General features: G+C 36.0%; 1 protein-coding gene across 3 annotated transcripts in view; it reads left to right on the top strand.

The window, feature by feature from the left end:
* LOC129771711 (uncharacterized) overlaps positions 1 to 16,736 on the top strand; it is a 109,915-nt gene that overhangs the window by 27,962 nt on the left and 65,217 nt on the right. For 2 of the 3 annotated variants that reach the window (XM_055775661.1, XM_055775669.1), the window contains exon 2: positions 13,797 to 13,823. The gene's annotated coding sequence lies outside the window, so the exon portion shown is untranslated. Of the gene's footprint in view, positions 1 to 13,796; positions 13,824 to 13,879; positions 14,442 to 16,736 lie in introns of all 3 variants that reach the window. The other variant, XM_055775679.1, reaches the window with a different exon arrangement.

The raw sequence follows: 16,736 nt of genomic DNA, 5'->3' as shown, positions 1-16,736 counted from the left end.
CGCAAACAATAGATGAAATCACAAAAATTGAATGATCGATTGAAGAAAAAAAAATTAATAAGATATTCACGCTTTATCGGTCATCCAGCTGGCGACCGGACGTCAACAAGGCTTTCCAAATGGTATTTCTCAAGGCCAAGTTGTTGAGTTTAGTTTATAAAATTGGTCTTTTTCAAGACTACAGGCAAACGAACTGAGAAAGATTGAAGCCTGTATAATTCAAAATAACACCATTACACCAATAAATCCATACGCACTCCTGAATTCACAGAAGCTCCCTTCAGTCAAAAATAAACATAAAATAGATTTTTATAATGCATCGAAATTTCTAAAATAACTCTTGAGTCGAGAGCTTTGGTAGCCTTGAGAAGGACCGATGGATTTGCGTTGTTTTGTAGACACAGCTGAAGATGGTTGATTGATGATTCATTCTTGTTCTTACGAGAACAAGAGACGCACTCAATACAATAAAAAAAAAGTTGTTGTTCGAAAAACTTTTTCCCTGTAAAATGCCCATCTTCCGCTGTATGGAGGACTTGTTGGAAATTGTAGGAACTATTCATAAATATATTTTTGGGAATTTAAAAAAAACGTTTTTGAGAAAAATGAATTTTATTTAAAAAAAAAGCCAGGAATTTTTTTTTCCAAAATTTTTTCGATAATTTTTTGTTTTTAACAATTTCCTACATTTCATCCTTTGACAAGAATTTTGTAGGTATCATAGTTTTTAAGTTATAATTTTTTGTAAAAAATTAAGAAAAAAAATTACCTTTTTCCAAAAGTAGTTCAATTGTTTTTCGAATATTTCAAGTATACGAAGTTGCTTAAAAGATCCATGTCCTTACACCCACGTTTTACTACTATCTGAGATGGTGCCGACAACTCCTAAGACGAGTTGGCATGAAATTCGTCATTGGCGAAATACTCTAGCAATAGATTTTTACAATCTTCTCTTCATCCCAATTTCTTATCACTCTGGAAATTTTGCCATGCGAGGAAAAGGTGGTAATCGCTTGGTGCCAGGTCCGGACTATGTGGTGGATGCATAAAAACATCCCAATCAAACTCTCCGAAATCTGTGGCCTTGCGTTGTCCTGACGGAACACAAAACCTCTTCTGTTAGCCAGTTTTGAACGTTTCTAGTCAATCGCTAGCTTCAAACGGTACATTTGTTGACAGTAGAGATCTCAATTTAGTATATTGCATTAAAATAAAAATGAAAAACAATTTAAAATATTTTGAATTTTCTTTTCTTTGACCTCCATTGTTAACACCCTGTAACTCACAACTGAATAGAACAAACAAAAAACAGCAAAAGATTTTTTTTAGTGTGAAATGTGAATTTATGAATTTTCGAAACTTTGATTTTTAGTATTTTAATAATCATATTTAGCCACAAATTATGAATCTTAAGATATTTAAAAGAATATTTCTAACTTATTTTCTTTTTTTTATAGGAAATAGGCTCTTTCAATATGTTTGTCGTGTGATACCGCCATGTTAATGAAATTTGATGAATTTGCTTATAATTTTCAACATTTCCAAATGCATCATTATGGTAAAACTATATGTTTAGGAGTTACGTTGAAAAACATTATCGCTACGTTTTGTATTAACCCACATGTCTTCAAATGTTTTCAACGTAACTCCTAAACATATATTTTTACCATAATGATGCATTTGGAAAAGTTAAAAAAGCCAATTTACTATAAAAAAGACAATAAATTAGAAATATTTTTTTAATTATCTCGAGAAATGCTGCATTTGCAAGAAGATTGATAAAAAGCTTTTGTCTCCGCCTAGATAGGTTCTAAATGGAGATCCAGAGTGTTGAGATGAGTAGAGTAGAGAATCCTGTCTACAGCGCCAAAATGTCTCCGCCCAGAGAGGTATCTGAGCAGAATTCCAGAAATGAGATGAAAGTAGACGGGCTACCCGATGTGACCTGTTCTGAACATTTCTTGCCATATTTATACGATTGGTCCCATAGTCATTTAAATAGCGCAATTGTTGTATGGGTTGCGTCTAGAATATTCGCCATAAACAATTACGCTTTGTATAGCGGGTTCGTTCCTACGCGTTCCTGTCCTTTGATAATTTGCTTGTTATTGTTTCTGTGTTGTGATTGTTTATACGTTGTTTTGTTAAGCTGTTGTGCTGTGTTTTGTTAACTGCTAGTGTGTAATACAAATAATGTTTTTATCAGGTGTTGTCCCGGGTGAAGAAGGTAAGTAACAATATGTATTCATATTAAATAGCTAGACTTATTGATTTTTGTTTACTGGTGCTGAATCAGGCTGGTTTTTTAGTGTACAGTGCTTATAATTTTGTGCGTTGATCAAAGTGTTTTGTGAAAATGATAATTTGTGTTGTTCCTTTGTCCGGGCCGAAACATCTTTTTTTTTGTTTTAAATCACATCAGGATTCATAATTTGTGGCTAAAAATGATTGTTAACATACAGAAATTCGAAGTTTCAAAAAAATTCGAGGTTCCACAAAGTTCATCAAAAATAGTTTTACCATCTTATACCCATTTTTTTAAATTTTATATGGAAAAATAAACAAACATAAAATAAATTATATTTTAGATATTGTTATTGAAGTTTTTTTGTAAATAAAAAAGGTACAATTTTTTTTCAGTGTATTTTTTTCACGTTTGAACATCAATACTCTATAACCCTTTCTAAAACATTGTTGCGGTAGGACTCATAGTTTTTGAGATATAAATTATCAGAGATTTCTCTTACTAAAATCGATACGCCCTGTTCAAAAGTTACGCTTGAGTCAAAAAATTCCCAATTGCTGTGGAAAACTCATATTTTCTCTAACCCAAACGGAATACACACTTTCATTCGAATCAAAAATACTCATGTTTTGTCATTTGTCGATTTCATTTGGAATTGCTGATTCGAGAATTACGTAAACATGAGATGTGCAATAATTTCAGTGGAAAATGTAAAATACAATGATCGTTTGACAATTCGTCCGTTCACATATTTTGGTAGTCCTAGGCATCATATCAAACGTAAAAGGGCGTTCATCGAATTTATTTGTAACGAAGAACATAATCTATTACAAAAATTTCGATGCATTCTAAAGTAATATTCGAAGTGGTAAACAAGTGGATTGCACAATGTAATTGCGTAGTTCTACGTCGAAAATATGCCGTCGTGTCCTAGATAGAATTCATGAAAATAAAAATAATGCAGACTATGAAGAAAATTATTTTTGTGTCTCGTAATGCTCTTAAAAATTAAGGAGAAATTACGCCACATGTGGAAAAAAAAACCCACATACGAACGCATTTAAATACTAATTGAAGTTATATTTTTTTCTTCAAAATTTCGAAATGACAGATAATATATAAAATTATTTTGTACTGCGTATTTCTTTTTATTATTATTAGATTTTTGACGTAGGATTACGTCTTTCGGGAACATATTGGGGTACAAATTGAAAATCGAAAATCGAGTACATAGTGAAAATTGTCCAATTTCAAACGGTTTTCGCTCAGTCATTTCATGATGGATTGATGAAATTTTTGCGCCAATCGATTTCGGCACTCCATAACAATTTTTTATATTGAATAAAATAATAGATGTCATTAAACTAACTATCGAACAATTGAAAAATCTCAACCCCTATCCTAACGAAAATACCCACTTCTGATTGGTCGAAATTGACGACACATGCGGCGGGTCCCTAACAGAGACATCAAAACCAAGCTGCCTGAGGGAAATCGACATTGCAAATATATACAAACCGGGGGCATTTTCGTATTGCAAGTAATCGGTGCGTGATACGATTAATTTTAGCAAATAAAAATTTAATTTGGAACTTTGACGTTGGTTGCTTCGTGAAAAATGAATAATTTAGCACAAGTGTAAATGTAAAATTGTATATGGTAGCAGTTGTGTTGACTTGACTATATCAAACGATTAATTTTAATTTTCAAAAATAAAAACCAAGGTGTGTTCCCGCTCGAGAACGGGTCGTTTGGTTTAAGCTGTTTGTTTTATTGTATTCATTTTCACCCAAGGAAAGTTTAAACGGCGAGACAAATTGAAAAAGTGAAGAAATGTTGATTTCCCATATGCTCTACATATAGTATTAGGTGTTGTTAGTCCAATTAAAATTCGCATTGGGTTGAATAAACACTCATAAAGTAAAAATTATAAAAGAAAATTACCTTTCCCATTTCAAATATGTTTTCTCTATATTAAAGTAACATGTTTTGTTTACTGATGAGAAAATTGATAATTGTGTTCGGTATTGGTAATTATCTTATATTACATTGGTTAATGTTTTTCTTCTTTATTTCATCCATACATATCACAGGAAGCATCTCGTCTAGGATCACAGAGAGCAGTTTTCATATCTCGTTCCACTTCGGTATCTTTTATCTGATACGCACCATCCAACGACTGCTTACCATTCTTCTGTCATCAACACTCGGTAAACACTGGCGGAGTGAACAATCAATACCCAACAACCAAACAAAACGGCCCTTTTCAGAGCCACCGAATCATTATCAAAGAATTTAACGATGTAACTCTTCAAATATATCCAAAACCAACAGATAACCTAACGGAATCCTACGTCAACTAAGCGGTCGTGTCTCGGACACAACCTTCTTGTGACTTTTTTTGATAAAAAAATAGTTTGAAGATATTTATCGATACACCTTAGTAAGATGTACTCTCAGTATTTTTTCATATTTTTGTCTCATATCTAGAAAAGCCGTAGCAACACATTTAAATATGAATTAAAGCAGTACTGAATCTCTAAACCTAAATATTTTTTTTTTCAAAATTTCAATGTTTTTTCTAGTATTAAAATTTTTGATCAAATTTTTTTTTTTTTGATAATTTTTCTTGATACACCGTAGTAAGATGCATATTCAGTATTTTTTTAAAATTTTTATCTCGAAGCTTTTGAGGATGGCGTGAAACAAACGAAAAAGTACGTTTTTCACTATAGATCCCATGTTAAACCACATAGGGGTTCAAATAAACCGCCAACATTTCTTATTTAATATTCTATACAATATTTGCCAAGTATTTGGTGATTTGGTTTGGGGCACTTTTTACTCCCTATACGGCCAGGCTATTTAAGATAAAACAGTTCAGGAGAACTTGATATATCGTGTACGCCAGTTTGGAAAAAGTAGTTTAGGGAAAACATGTTTAAAGTTTAGAATCTAGAAGTGTTTGTTGTGAACGGCGCTAGTGGGAAAGCATCAACCAAATCTTAGAGATATCCCAATTCAATCAGTGTGCAATTCATCAAAATTCTTTCGCAGCACAAAAATTCATGAAAACGTGACATGTCTGATTTGGCACCCTTGAAGGAAAACGAAATCCTACTATGTTCTCTATGTTCTATGTTCTGACACGTAATAAGGTGCCATAAAATCGGTAGCAGTTTCAAATTATTCACTGGTTTATTGAAATTTTTTGATCACTCTTTGTTTCTGAAAGATTTTTGCCAGTGAACTAAAAAAATCAATTCTTTTTTGTCTAGTGAATGCTTCCAATAGATTGATGCGCAATACAGGCTATGAAGTAAGCTTATGTTTCTCAAAATTAAATCAATACAAACTTTTTATTTAATTTTAATTAATTGATATCGCGTAGCCACGCAGTCGAAAAATTCACGAACAAACAAAAGTGAACAAACAACAGACTCAAACAGTCCGTAAAACTTTTCTTTGCTGTTCTGGTTCACAATATGAAGTTCGTACCAGCGGAAGAGTGACTCAGCATCACATCTTAATTTCCCGCTAGTGCTCACTAGCGCAATTTAAACATCAAATATCCCTCGGAACACTTCACACCTTGCGCCCAAGCTCTGAGTTCTAGCGTTCCGTGACAAGCCCTTTCAAGGTGGCTTTTTTTTCTCTTGCAACATTTCACACATCACATGGTACACATTCTATTTTACATACTTTGGTGCCAACGAAGCAAACAGCTGGCAGAGAGCACAGCAAAGTTGTTTTTGTGGCTTGTAATAAAAGTTGAAAGAAAAACAATACAGCTGCATACAGTATTACACCCTGCCCCCGGGGAAACTGTATCCAGCTTGTCTGGCTCATGTTCTGGGTTACTATTTGCTTTGATTTTAATCATACCAGAGTCGCGAGAGTCACTCGACAAGCACGCTGGTAACGAAGCTGTCCAACGTGTTATTTAACACTCGTTTCAACGTGTCAAAAAAAATTTTCGGGTTGTTGTGGGTAAGCGGAAGTTGAGGTGATCTGGTCGCCCCAAAATAAATAATACTTTTCAAAAGTAATATAACTTTCCGCTCCCTCGTCGCAAAATTACACGTCAGGACGGTCAACAAGGCACACAAAAAAAAACGACACACCAAATCCAATTTGGCACACGATCCTTGAAGGAGTCAAAAAGGGTGACAGTTTTCCTTTTTTTCTCATTATGAATGCGAATTATCAACGGGCAAAAAGAAAACTCGGGACGGGACCAAATGAGGCGGGGAAAATCGCCATAACCATCGACATTTGGCCCCAAGGTGAAATTCATGGCACGTTTTACGTGAATTGATTGTTGGCTGATATTTTTCACCAGCGCCACCTCTGCGCCGATACGGTACGTACTATCAGCTCTGGGTATAATACCGACAGCAAATTGCCCACAGGTCGAAGATCAAAAAGTTTGAGCCAATAACAGAATTCCAAATGGGCCCCAACGGGATTGGGAAACTGTGTGGCGCTGTTGAGAGAGTTCAGTTGTCACAGCTGAATAAACAACGAACTTGTCAAGGTACGGTGAAGACACTGAGTTCAACTTGGAATGTATCGCTGTTTTCGCCAGCGTGAGGCTCCCACTGAAACGCTGCTGCTGGTGTCAAGTCAAGTGGAAAAACGAGTTTTTCCGCGAAACACACTTCGTTTTGTGTTCGCTGTGCGAAGTTCAGCGGAAATCCGATGGGTTCCGTTGAATGGTTGAATCAACGGAGGAAGGTGATTTATTGGAACTTGAGCCGTGCGATTGCCAGTCAGTGGGATGAATACAAATCAAGTGTTATTACACGTGAAAGAGAACGAATCCATCCGAACTTCAAGGAGCAACACAATTAAGCAATTTTTCTGGTTGATCTCAGTTTGTGTTCGATTATTTGCTTGTTATCTCAGCCATGGCTTGAAATTCATTCTTCTGGTTTTTTGTCCCATCCGTTACATTTTGAATATCGTTTCATACGCGAAAAAAGAGTGGATTCGATTAATTTGACACAAGACAACCCGATAAACTGCCTAAACCTACCTTTTCACCAACGATACCGATAAAAATTTTTAAAAAATCTACCCTATATTATTAATTTTATTATCGCTAAAAGTGAGATGACATCGTTTCAAAAATCAATTAAGGTTAGAAATCAGAAAATAAAATTCCAAGACCATTCATCTTGACTGGTATGGCCAAAGTGGTATTGAAGAATTCAATCAAACACAATATTATTTTGTTCTGAAGATGTTTAACGGTATCAAGCTTGAATCACTTCAATACGGGACGCATTGGTAATTTCGTTGTAACGTTCCTAATGGTCAGCTATGGAATGTTTCGTAATGAAGCGGAAATTCCAAACTAAAAACGTTTCCGTGAGCGGTAAAATACAATTGCAACACTAGTTCGGATTCGTCTGCGAGAAGCCTTTAACGTCGGCAAGTAATCAAGCTGAATGCTCGAATATCTACGTCGAAGAGTTTTTGGAAAAAACGGATTCTACTGTACACCAAAGGGTAAAAGGACGCCATGAAATGTTGGTCAGATTTGATTGGCTGTAAAAAGACAAATCAGTAGTACAGTAGAACCTCGATTATCCGCGAGCGGTTGATCCGCAGTGCGGATTATCTGCGGAAGTGAGTTCCTTAGTAAATCTATAAACCTTCCCGATTTTTTTCAGTGAGTGGTAGAGTCTTGCTTTTTTGTTTTGGTCATGGCTCTAACATCATCTGATCACTGATGTACACGACCTTACAGATTGATAGTTCAATAATTTTTGTATTGATGAAACATAGTTCTCATGCTAAAATATATATTTTTCGTGTTTGTGCCTCATTTTTAGTCTTATATTGCATTATCCGCGATTTTCGTTATACGCGATGGCCTAGCCCGACTATTCCGCAGATAATCGGGGTTCTACTGTATTGTCAAAATGGGGTGAATCGGAAAAGGACCTCATCCCATTCTATTGTCCCCTATTTTGTTCAGTTGAGAAATATTGAATAGAATAAAAATATCTTCGAAGATGAGAAATGAATATCGACTCTCCTCTCAGTCGCTTCGTTTCGACTAGCACTACTTCGGCATTCGCCGTCAACATGCATTGAATTGACGAGCGTGTAAGAGTGAGAATGACTGATGAACTATTTTAGTCAATAATCTGCCTCTTCATTTAACTGGCTTCAATCCATACTTCTAGTTCCTTCTGACACGAATGTCTTACTCGCGTACACAATCTTATTTTTACGTCTAATAAAGTGAAGCGATAATTGGATTTCTGATGCAAAAAGTCACAGGAGGGTTCTGTCCGAGACACGACCGCATAGTTGACGTAGGATTCCGTTAGACTATCTGTTGATTTTGGATATGTTTGAAGAATTACATCGTTAAACTCTTTGATAATGATTTGGTGGCCCTGAAAAGGGTCGTTTTGTTTGGGTATTGTTTGTTCACTCAACCAGTGACAGTCGTTGGATGGTGCGTATCAGATAAAAGTTACCGAAGTGAAACGAGATATGATGAGAACCGCCCTCTGTGATCCTAGACGAGATGCCTCATGTGTAATGTATGGATGAAATAAAGAAAAAAAAACTCACCAATGTAGTTATAAGATAATTACCAATACCGAACACAATTATCAGTTTTTCTCATCAGTAAAAACATGTTACTTCAATATAGAGAAAACATATTTGAAATGAAAAAGGAAATTTTCTTTTATAATTTTTACTTTCTGAGTGTGTATTCAACGCAATGCGAATTTTAATTGGACTAACAACACCTAATACTATAAGTAGAGCATATGGGGAATCACTTTTTCTAATATTTCTTCACTTTTCCAATTTTTCTCGCCGTATGAACTTTTCTCGGGTGAAAATGAACACAGCAAAACAGATAGCTCAAACCAAACGACCCGTTCTCGAGCGGGAACACACCTTGGTTTTTATTTATGAAAATTGAAATAAATCGTTTCATATATCAAGTCATTTTTAGAACAACTGCTGCCACCCACAATTTTACGCTTACACTTGGGCTAACAATTTTAACAATACAGATCGGTCATTGATATGAAATTTCACGAAATAACCACCATTAAAGTTTCAAATTTAAATTTCATTTGATGGAGCTAATCGTATCACTCACCTTACTTGCAAGATAAAAATGCCCCGACATGCATATATTTGCAATGCCGATTTTCCCCGGGCACCTTGGTTTTGATGTCTCTGAATAACTTGGTATTCCCCAGATATTTTTTTGGTGCACAATCTTAACACCTGCTTCACCATAGCGTCAGCTCAATGCATTGATGACAGAAAACAAACAATGTTGACTGCTTGGAAAAAGGCTGAATATTTGCGTCAGCAGAGATTCATTACTAATACCCTAGCGTAAATATTTCCCTCCCGCTATCTTCTCTCCTTGTTTATATTTATCATTACGACTGCATAATTTTCAACACAAAACAATCGGCAATTATAGCATAAAAAATAGGCGATTGTTGCATCGTTACAGGACCAATGCACACGGACGCAGATACAAATGGGGTTTCAGCGTAGCGAAGATGAACTATTTTTACGTACGGGTTATGAATCACGCACGTACGCATACAAATATCCATATACGATGGCTTGAAGCAACTAAATACACACACACTTATCTCCGTTCTGCGCTCTGCTCAACAGAAGCCCATTCTGTTAATATTGCCAGTCTACATTAGCTTAGCTATCATCTTTTGTGGGGAGAGTTTTCCTACCGTCATGCGAAACCAAATCACTGACAAAATTCCAGAAGATTTATTTTTTTGGTGAGCTGACGATAGCCTAGCTTGATGATTCCCCACACAATTGTGTAACTCAGAACTATAATGCAATGGTGTCAGTTTGATGCAATGATTGCAATGCTAGAGACATTAGTGAGTGAGTAATTTGGTCGCGATCCGAAATGAAGACATGTGATGACGCAAAAAAAGCAAGAACAAGCGATTGTCATTGCTTTGAATACATAACGATACTGAAAGTTTGCTTTCCTTCCTTGCTTGAGACTTTAAACTTCTTCAGTTCATTCGTCTCTAACCTTCAAAAAGGCCCTTGGAAAACATTACTTTATCCATAATGCTACTCCTCTACTCCCATTGCCTTGAGAAAGGCATTCGATCCCTCGCCATCCAGCTCACCCAGCAACGATGTTGTTCAGTCGATTTCCTCTCGAAGAATGGAAGTTTGCCGCAGCGATATCCACTGTTTATACTCTAGGCAAGTATTCCCCTTCGTTCTTCTTCTTTTCCTTTGTTCATCTTACTTCTTACGATTTCCCCTTCGTTGCTCGTCGATAAGTTGCTCGTAATTGACAGCTCTGTTCGAAAAGCACACAAATGGACCAAACAAATGTTTGAGGAAATGGGAATGCTTCCAATTTTCATCAATTTAAACTATATACATACTATGGGATTGTAATGTATAGCATATCAAACAAATCTTAGGGAATTTCCGATTCGTTTGGTATGTAAATCGCCAAAATCCTTTCGCGGCAAAAATAGTTATTAATGTTAACTTTATTTCATAAAAACGTGACCTGTTTTCTGATTGAAAGACGTAGTTCTACGCCAAAACGAAGAAACTTACCGGTACTCCTATTACTACAGGTGAGCTAGATTTTTTGTATCGCACACGAAAACTACTCACACGTATAAAATAGCGTGCAGTGTTGTGTTCCGAACCACTGACAAATTAGTGAATTTTGTTTATATCAGGGCCCGAAATCTTCGAAGGTGAAAAATGAAGATCGACTCTACTCTCAGTAGCTTCGCTTCGACTAGAATTGCTTCGGCAGTCGCCCACAACAAAAAGTGACTTGACTAGAAAATGAATTGACTAGCGTTGACTAGCGAGGATGACTGGTGAACTAGTTCAGTCAGTGGTTATTTTAACTGACTCGACTAATGAACACAAATCTGCCTCTTCATTCAACTGACTTCAATCCACATTTCTACTCCCCTTGGAACGAAATTTATACCCGCTTACGCAATCTTATTTTTAAGTCCATATAAAGAGGAACCAAAACATGATTTCTGGTGCGAAAAGAAGTTACTCCATCAATGGACGGTTTATTGTCTACCCATCGTGAACTCAAACCAACGAACTAAGATATTTATCAAGTATGCTATAAAGGTCCTCGCAATAGTATTAGTAAATACTGTGCAAAATAGCGCACACACACGGCACGCTATTTTATACGTGTGAGTAATTTTCGTGTACGATACAAAAAAAAATGTAGCTCACCTGTAGCGTATGTCAAACCACGTTGAACTCAAACATCGATGCATGCATGCATACATTGGAGAGAGAAAGAGAGGAACGACGTAACGCAAAACGCAAACAATTAGACCCGTATTTTTTAATTTTTTCGTTAGGGTGACCAATTTCATTTTGGGGTGGTCCGAAAACTCAATTTTTTAATTATTTTTTTTTTCCAAAAACGCCTTTTTTCAAAAATGTATTACTTTCGAACTATTGGACCGATTCAGATAACCAATATATCAGATTAAAGCCAGCTGGTCAGTTCTTTTTAGGAAAAATACTTCAGTTGCAGAGAATTTCAATTTTGTGTCCGTTATTATTGATAGCATTTGTTTTTTCTGGTTCTCATGGTCTCGGGTCCAAGAGCGCTATGTTTTTTTATATTTTTTCTTGAAAGCTGAGGTTTTTCTACATAATATATCAAAAAGTCAGAGATGCGTTTTTTAGTTATGATTTTCCAAATTTAACCGATGGCTCAAAACATATTTTTTCCCCTTTATCCCAAAAATAGTTTTTTCAAAAAAAAACAAAACTTTTGACTAAGATAATTGATGATTTGACATACCAAATTAAAGCACTTTAGTTTTCTATGAAACAATACCACATTAGCGAATAAATTGGATTCTTGTTGCATAGATCCAGTATAGTCGCATAGAAATATTGAATGAAGACTAAAAATATGTTAACTTTGAAAAATCATAACTTAAAAATGAAGAATAACTCATCTCTGATTTTTGGATACATTATGTAGGAAAACAGTTTTTAAGCAAAAATATAGCGCTCTTGGTCCCGAAACCTTTTGAATTTCAAAAAAACAAGAAGTGGGCTATATCTGTGATATAACCGCAAGGTAGACGTAGGACTACCGTTGACTCGGTAATCGTTTATTTGAAATTGCATCTGAATCAATTCTTAATGAATGAATGAGAGAATATTTCGAAAGATTGCTGAAAGTTTCTCTTATTAGTTTGTGGGTGGATGAGTATAAGTATGGAATTGTAACTAACATAAAATTCAACTCTTTCGAACTTGTTGGTGGTCTCGAAACGAACCGATGGAATTTAAGTGACCTTGTAAAAGCAACTGAAGATGTTTGATACATGATTCATTTTTGTTTTCGTGAGAATTACACGAGATTTTTCATGATCACTCCATGCGCACAATATAAACTGAGGGCGTCATTTCACGGTGAAAATGAAATAAAGTCTATATAACCTTGCATAAAATTCATTTCGTTTTTATCGTGATGCGGCAATTTTTCATGACTGTTCCATGCTAAAGCAGAACAAAAACTGATGCGAGTAAAAGTACTCACGCCTTGCATGTGTCCGCTATGGTTTTCCAAACACTAATGCAAGCGAGCAAAGGAAATCACAGCTTGCATGTATTCACTATGACGGTTTCTCCAGGTGCCTAGATTTTGCGTCCGTGTTCGGGAATACATTGCGATAACTAATCATCATCAACGAGCTAGATTGTTATGATTTCAATAACTTGCTTTCAAAGCAATTTTTAAGCTATTGGAACAATTTTTTAGACCAATAAGTGACAATCATATAACTCGTTGATATTTTCTCTTTCGAGTGATTATTACACCACTCCGTTCAGTCGGTAAAGAGGTATTAACGTTCAAAACCTTGCAGTCCAGCGTCACTCTCGCTTTCAAAACTTTGAATTTACACCCCGGTACAGAAATGAAAGACGTAGTCCTACGTCAAAAAGATACAATCAATAATCATGAAAACAAAATTCATTCTTTTCGCAAATGTAATATTTTTCCAAAGAAGTATAAAAGTCAGAAATCTTTCAACATAGTCATTCTTTGAGAATTAATTCAGATGCAACCTCAAACGAATGATTACTAAGCTAACGGTAGTCCTACGTCAATCCTGCGGATCAATCACAGATGTAACACATCCCAAGTTTTATTATCTGGGTTAATTTATGTTTGTGTTCATCAAGAATTTCAAATCACGAAGGACTAAAACCAACGAGCGGAAGCTTAAATATTACTGGAAGGTCTTCAATTTAGAACATCGAGTTTGTCACTCAAATTCCATGTAAAACGAGCACATTAGTGGAGATTGAATTTTTCCTACCTTCTTCTCAACTACGCAGCCGGGAATATCTTTCAGCCCAAAAGCTTATTCATAAATAAATAAATAAATTTCAGCGTAATCTTCCTTGATGATGATTTGTCCCGCTTACAGTCTTCATTCCGATTTTTTTTCACGCTCTTTTCTTTTTTTTTCCTTTGCAGAACTCTTGCTGGTGACATCCATTTGGTGTAAGTACTTACTGTCTGCCACATTGTTCAATATTCATGCTATCATCCATGTTTAGCCCCGAGATGGAGAGGATGACGCAACAACAAACCGACTGCGGGTCCAAGCTCACGTGTTTCCCAGAAACAATGAAGCAGAGGGGGGGGGACTTTGAACCACTGTGAACAAGAGTCGCGCGTAGACACGTTGCGTTTTAGGAAACCATTGTCTCACGTTCATATCTGTGTGTGTGTGTGTGTGTTCGCTAATCTCACCCCCAGAAGAGAGAAAAAAAAGACTCCATCTGTCTGTCCGCAGATCAGATCAGAATTATGAAATGTGAACACCCCACTTGATCCCCCCCCCATCCATTCGCGTGGTGGAGGACAGAATAATGGCCGCCTCGCCCAGACACTAATTATCATTCTAATTTGCTTAATCAAATAAGTGCAGGAACGAGACAAAAAAAATGCGCGGGAAATGGACGACTCTCTTGCTGATGGTTTCATCAAGTAATGGAAATTTATGCTTTTCTAAGCAGTACTGCTCTTGGTAAAGCAGCGTGGGGTGTTATCTTCTAATTATAAGATTTGCCTAATGATGCCAGCCACGCTGAAGTGGATTGGTGGCGTTCAAAATAGGTAGGTATCTCTGAATGTAGGCGGCCGATTGACACAGTTTACAAAAATGTTTCGGAATGTCAGAGCATATCGTTAGAGAGCAGTAATTTGTCTCGAGCGACGACGAACAAAGAACCCTCAAATTTCTTGCGATTCTGGAAGTGTGGAAGTGGTTTTGCATTCTCATTCAGTTTGAGTGGATTTTTCCCGCAATCTCTGATTTACGATGGAACATGACTCAACGATGATTCAATTTAGTAGATCAGTGATAGTATTCAGTCTCAGGAAAAATGACAATGTTTCCTCGGTGAATACAAATTGAGTAGGCAGACGTTTGGTTTAACTTTTTTAAATAGAGAAATCCTACATGGAAGCACAACAAGAAACGGTTACTGCTTTACATTATCTTCAATTGCTCTTCATATTATCTTCAGCGATTCTTCAAATTCAACAATTTTTCAATGTTCCCAGATGACAGCTTGCCAATAATCTCATACTATTTTCACGATATGATTCCTCACTTCCTAAAGTGTGGAGTTAGTATTCTTAATAGTCACTGATACGTCTCCCGAATCGTTGCATTCTCAGAACTCTCACGGGAGTCACTTTATCATATCGTTTTGCAAGGGATATTTTTCCGTTGTTGGTCGAATCGAGACATCCTATTTGTCTAATCGAGGCACTTTGGCAGTTTACTCCGGCGAATTGTTTGTCTTACGATAGTGTACAGCGTTTTAGAGCCTAGAAAATAAGTAAACAAAAATAGCCTTGCAGTATGGTATCTATCTTCTCGTGAAAACACTAATTTCAATGTTGTAATGCGACAAGCGAACAGTCGTTTTGATACGTTTATCTTCTTACATAATTTATGAATGGTGTTTTGATGGGCGGTGGACGATTTTTGAAGAAATTGTTGTATTTTATTAAAATTGTAGTAAACATTATATTAATTTCAGCAGCAATTCAGGAGTACCCCACATGATAGTATGCGAAAAAATCCACACACGAAAATGGTGTATTTGCATTGTTCTGAATATTTTTTCCGTTTCTATAATTCGAGGGGATAACAGTTTATCTATCAAATTTTAGATCGTTTCATCCGGAATGAATGGAAAAAAAACTGATCGAGAAAAATTGCTCTAAGCTTGCTCAATTTATATGCATACAGCCCTTCCATGCCAAACCGATATAGTGGTTCTCGGATTTTCGTGAAAATTTGTAGTTGTGTTCCTTATGGCAAAATGTTAGACCCACTTTAGGGTGGTTCGAAAAATCATTTTCCCCTTTTTTTTATCAAAAATGATTTTTTTCGAAAATTCACAACTGGACCACTGGACCAATTCAGATGATCGACATATCAAATTGAAGCTATTGAGCTAGTCTTTGGAAAAAATCTATTTATATAAAAATTTATTTCTGTCTGTCTGTGTGATTCTTATAGACTCGGAAACTACTGAACCGATCGACATAAAAATTGATATGTAGAAATTTTTGGGGATGGGGAAGGTTCTTATGATAGTTCGAGACCCCTCCCCCCTCTCTAGGTGGGGGGAGCGGTTGCTGCCATACAAATGAAACACAATTTTCTACATTACTCGAGAATTAATCAAGCAAATAAAACGAAATTTGGCATGTGGAGGTTTTAGGATGCAATAAATGATTCAATGGTGGTTAGACACTCCATTCCCCTCTCTAAGGGGGAAGGGGCTACCATACAAATGAAACATAAATTTCTGCATTACTCGAGAGGTAATCAAGCAAATGAAACCAAATTTGGCATGTGCAGGTTTTAGGGTGCAATAAATGTTTTTCGGTGGTTAGACACTCCACCCCCTCTCTAAGGAGAGGGGAAATGAAACACATAACACATAAAAATATTACACATATTTCAACCAAACATGACAATTGACAATTCCCATATGTTCTACAATTACACAGTGACAAGCGTTGTTAGTCCATTTGATGTTTGCGCCAACGAAATTGATTTTTGTTCGATAGTGGAAATGGATTTTAATGTGATAAAACGCACTCCTATATCGTCTTATATCTATATAAATAAAAATGGATCGCCGAATGTGTTGATAACAGTAAAACTCGAGAAAGGAATTGTCCGACTTAGGGCTATCTTCATTCTATCATATTTTCTGTATCAAACATTTATTCCATGTAACAGAGAAACATGTTATTTGCAAGTGGTTGAAAAATCTTCGAGAATTGTGTCTGAAAATAATCTGATATTATAATGAAGAATTTTGGTGAAAGTACTAGGAAATTTATAGTAAAAGGTAGTTTTAAAGGGTAGATTAGAAGATCAAT

Source organism: Toxorhynchites rutilus, chromosome 1, assembly GCF_029784135.1.
Source record: "Toxorhynchites rutilus septentrionalis strain SRP chromosome 1, ASM2978413v1, whole genome shotgun sequence".
NCBI classification, from domain to species: domain Eukaryota; kingdom Metazoa; phylum Arthropoda; class Insecta; order Diptera; family Culicidae; genus Toxorhynchites; species Toxorhynchites rutilus.
The sequence above is the reverse complement of the archived record's forward strand: the minus strand, read 5'-3'. Positions and strand labels throughout refer to the sequence as shown.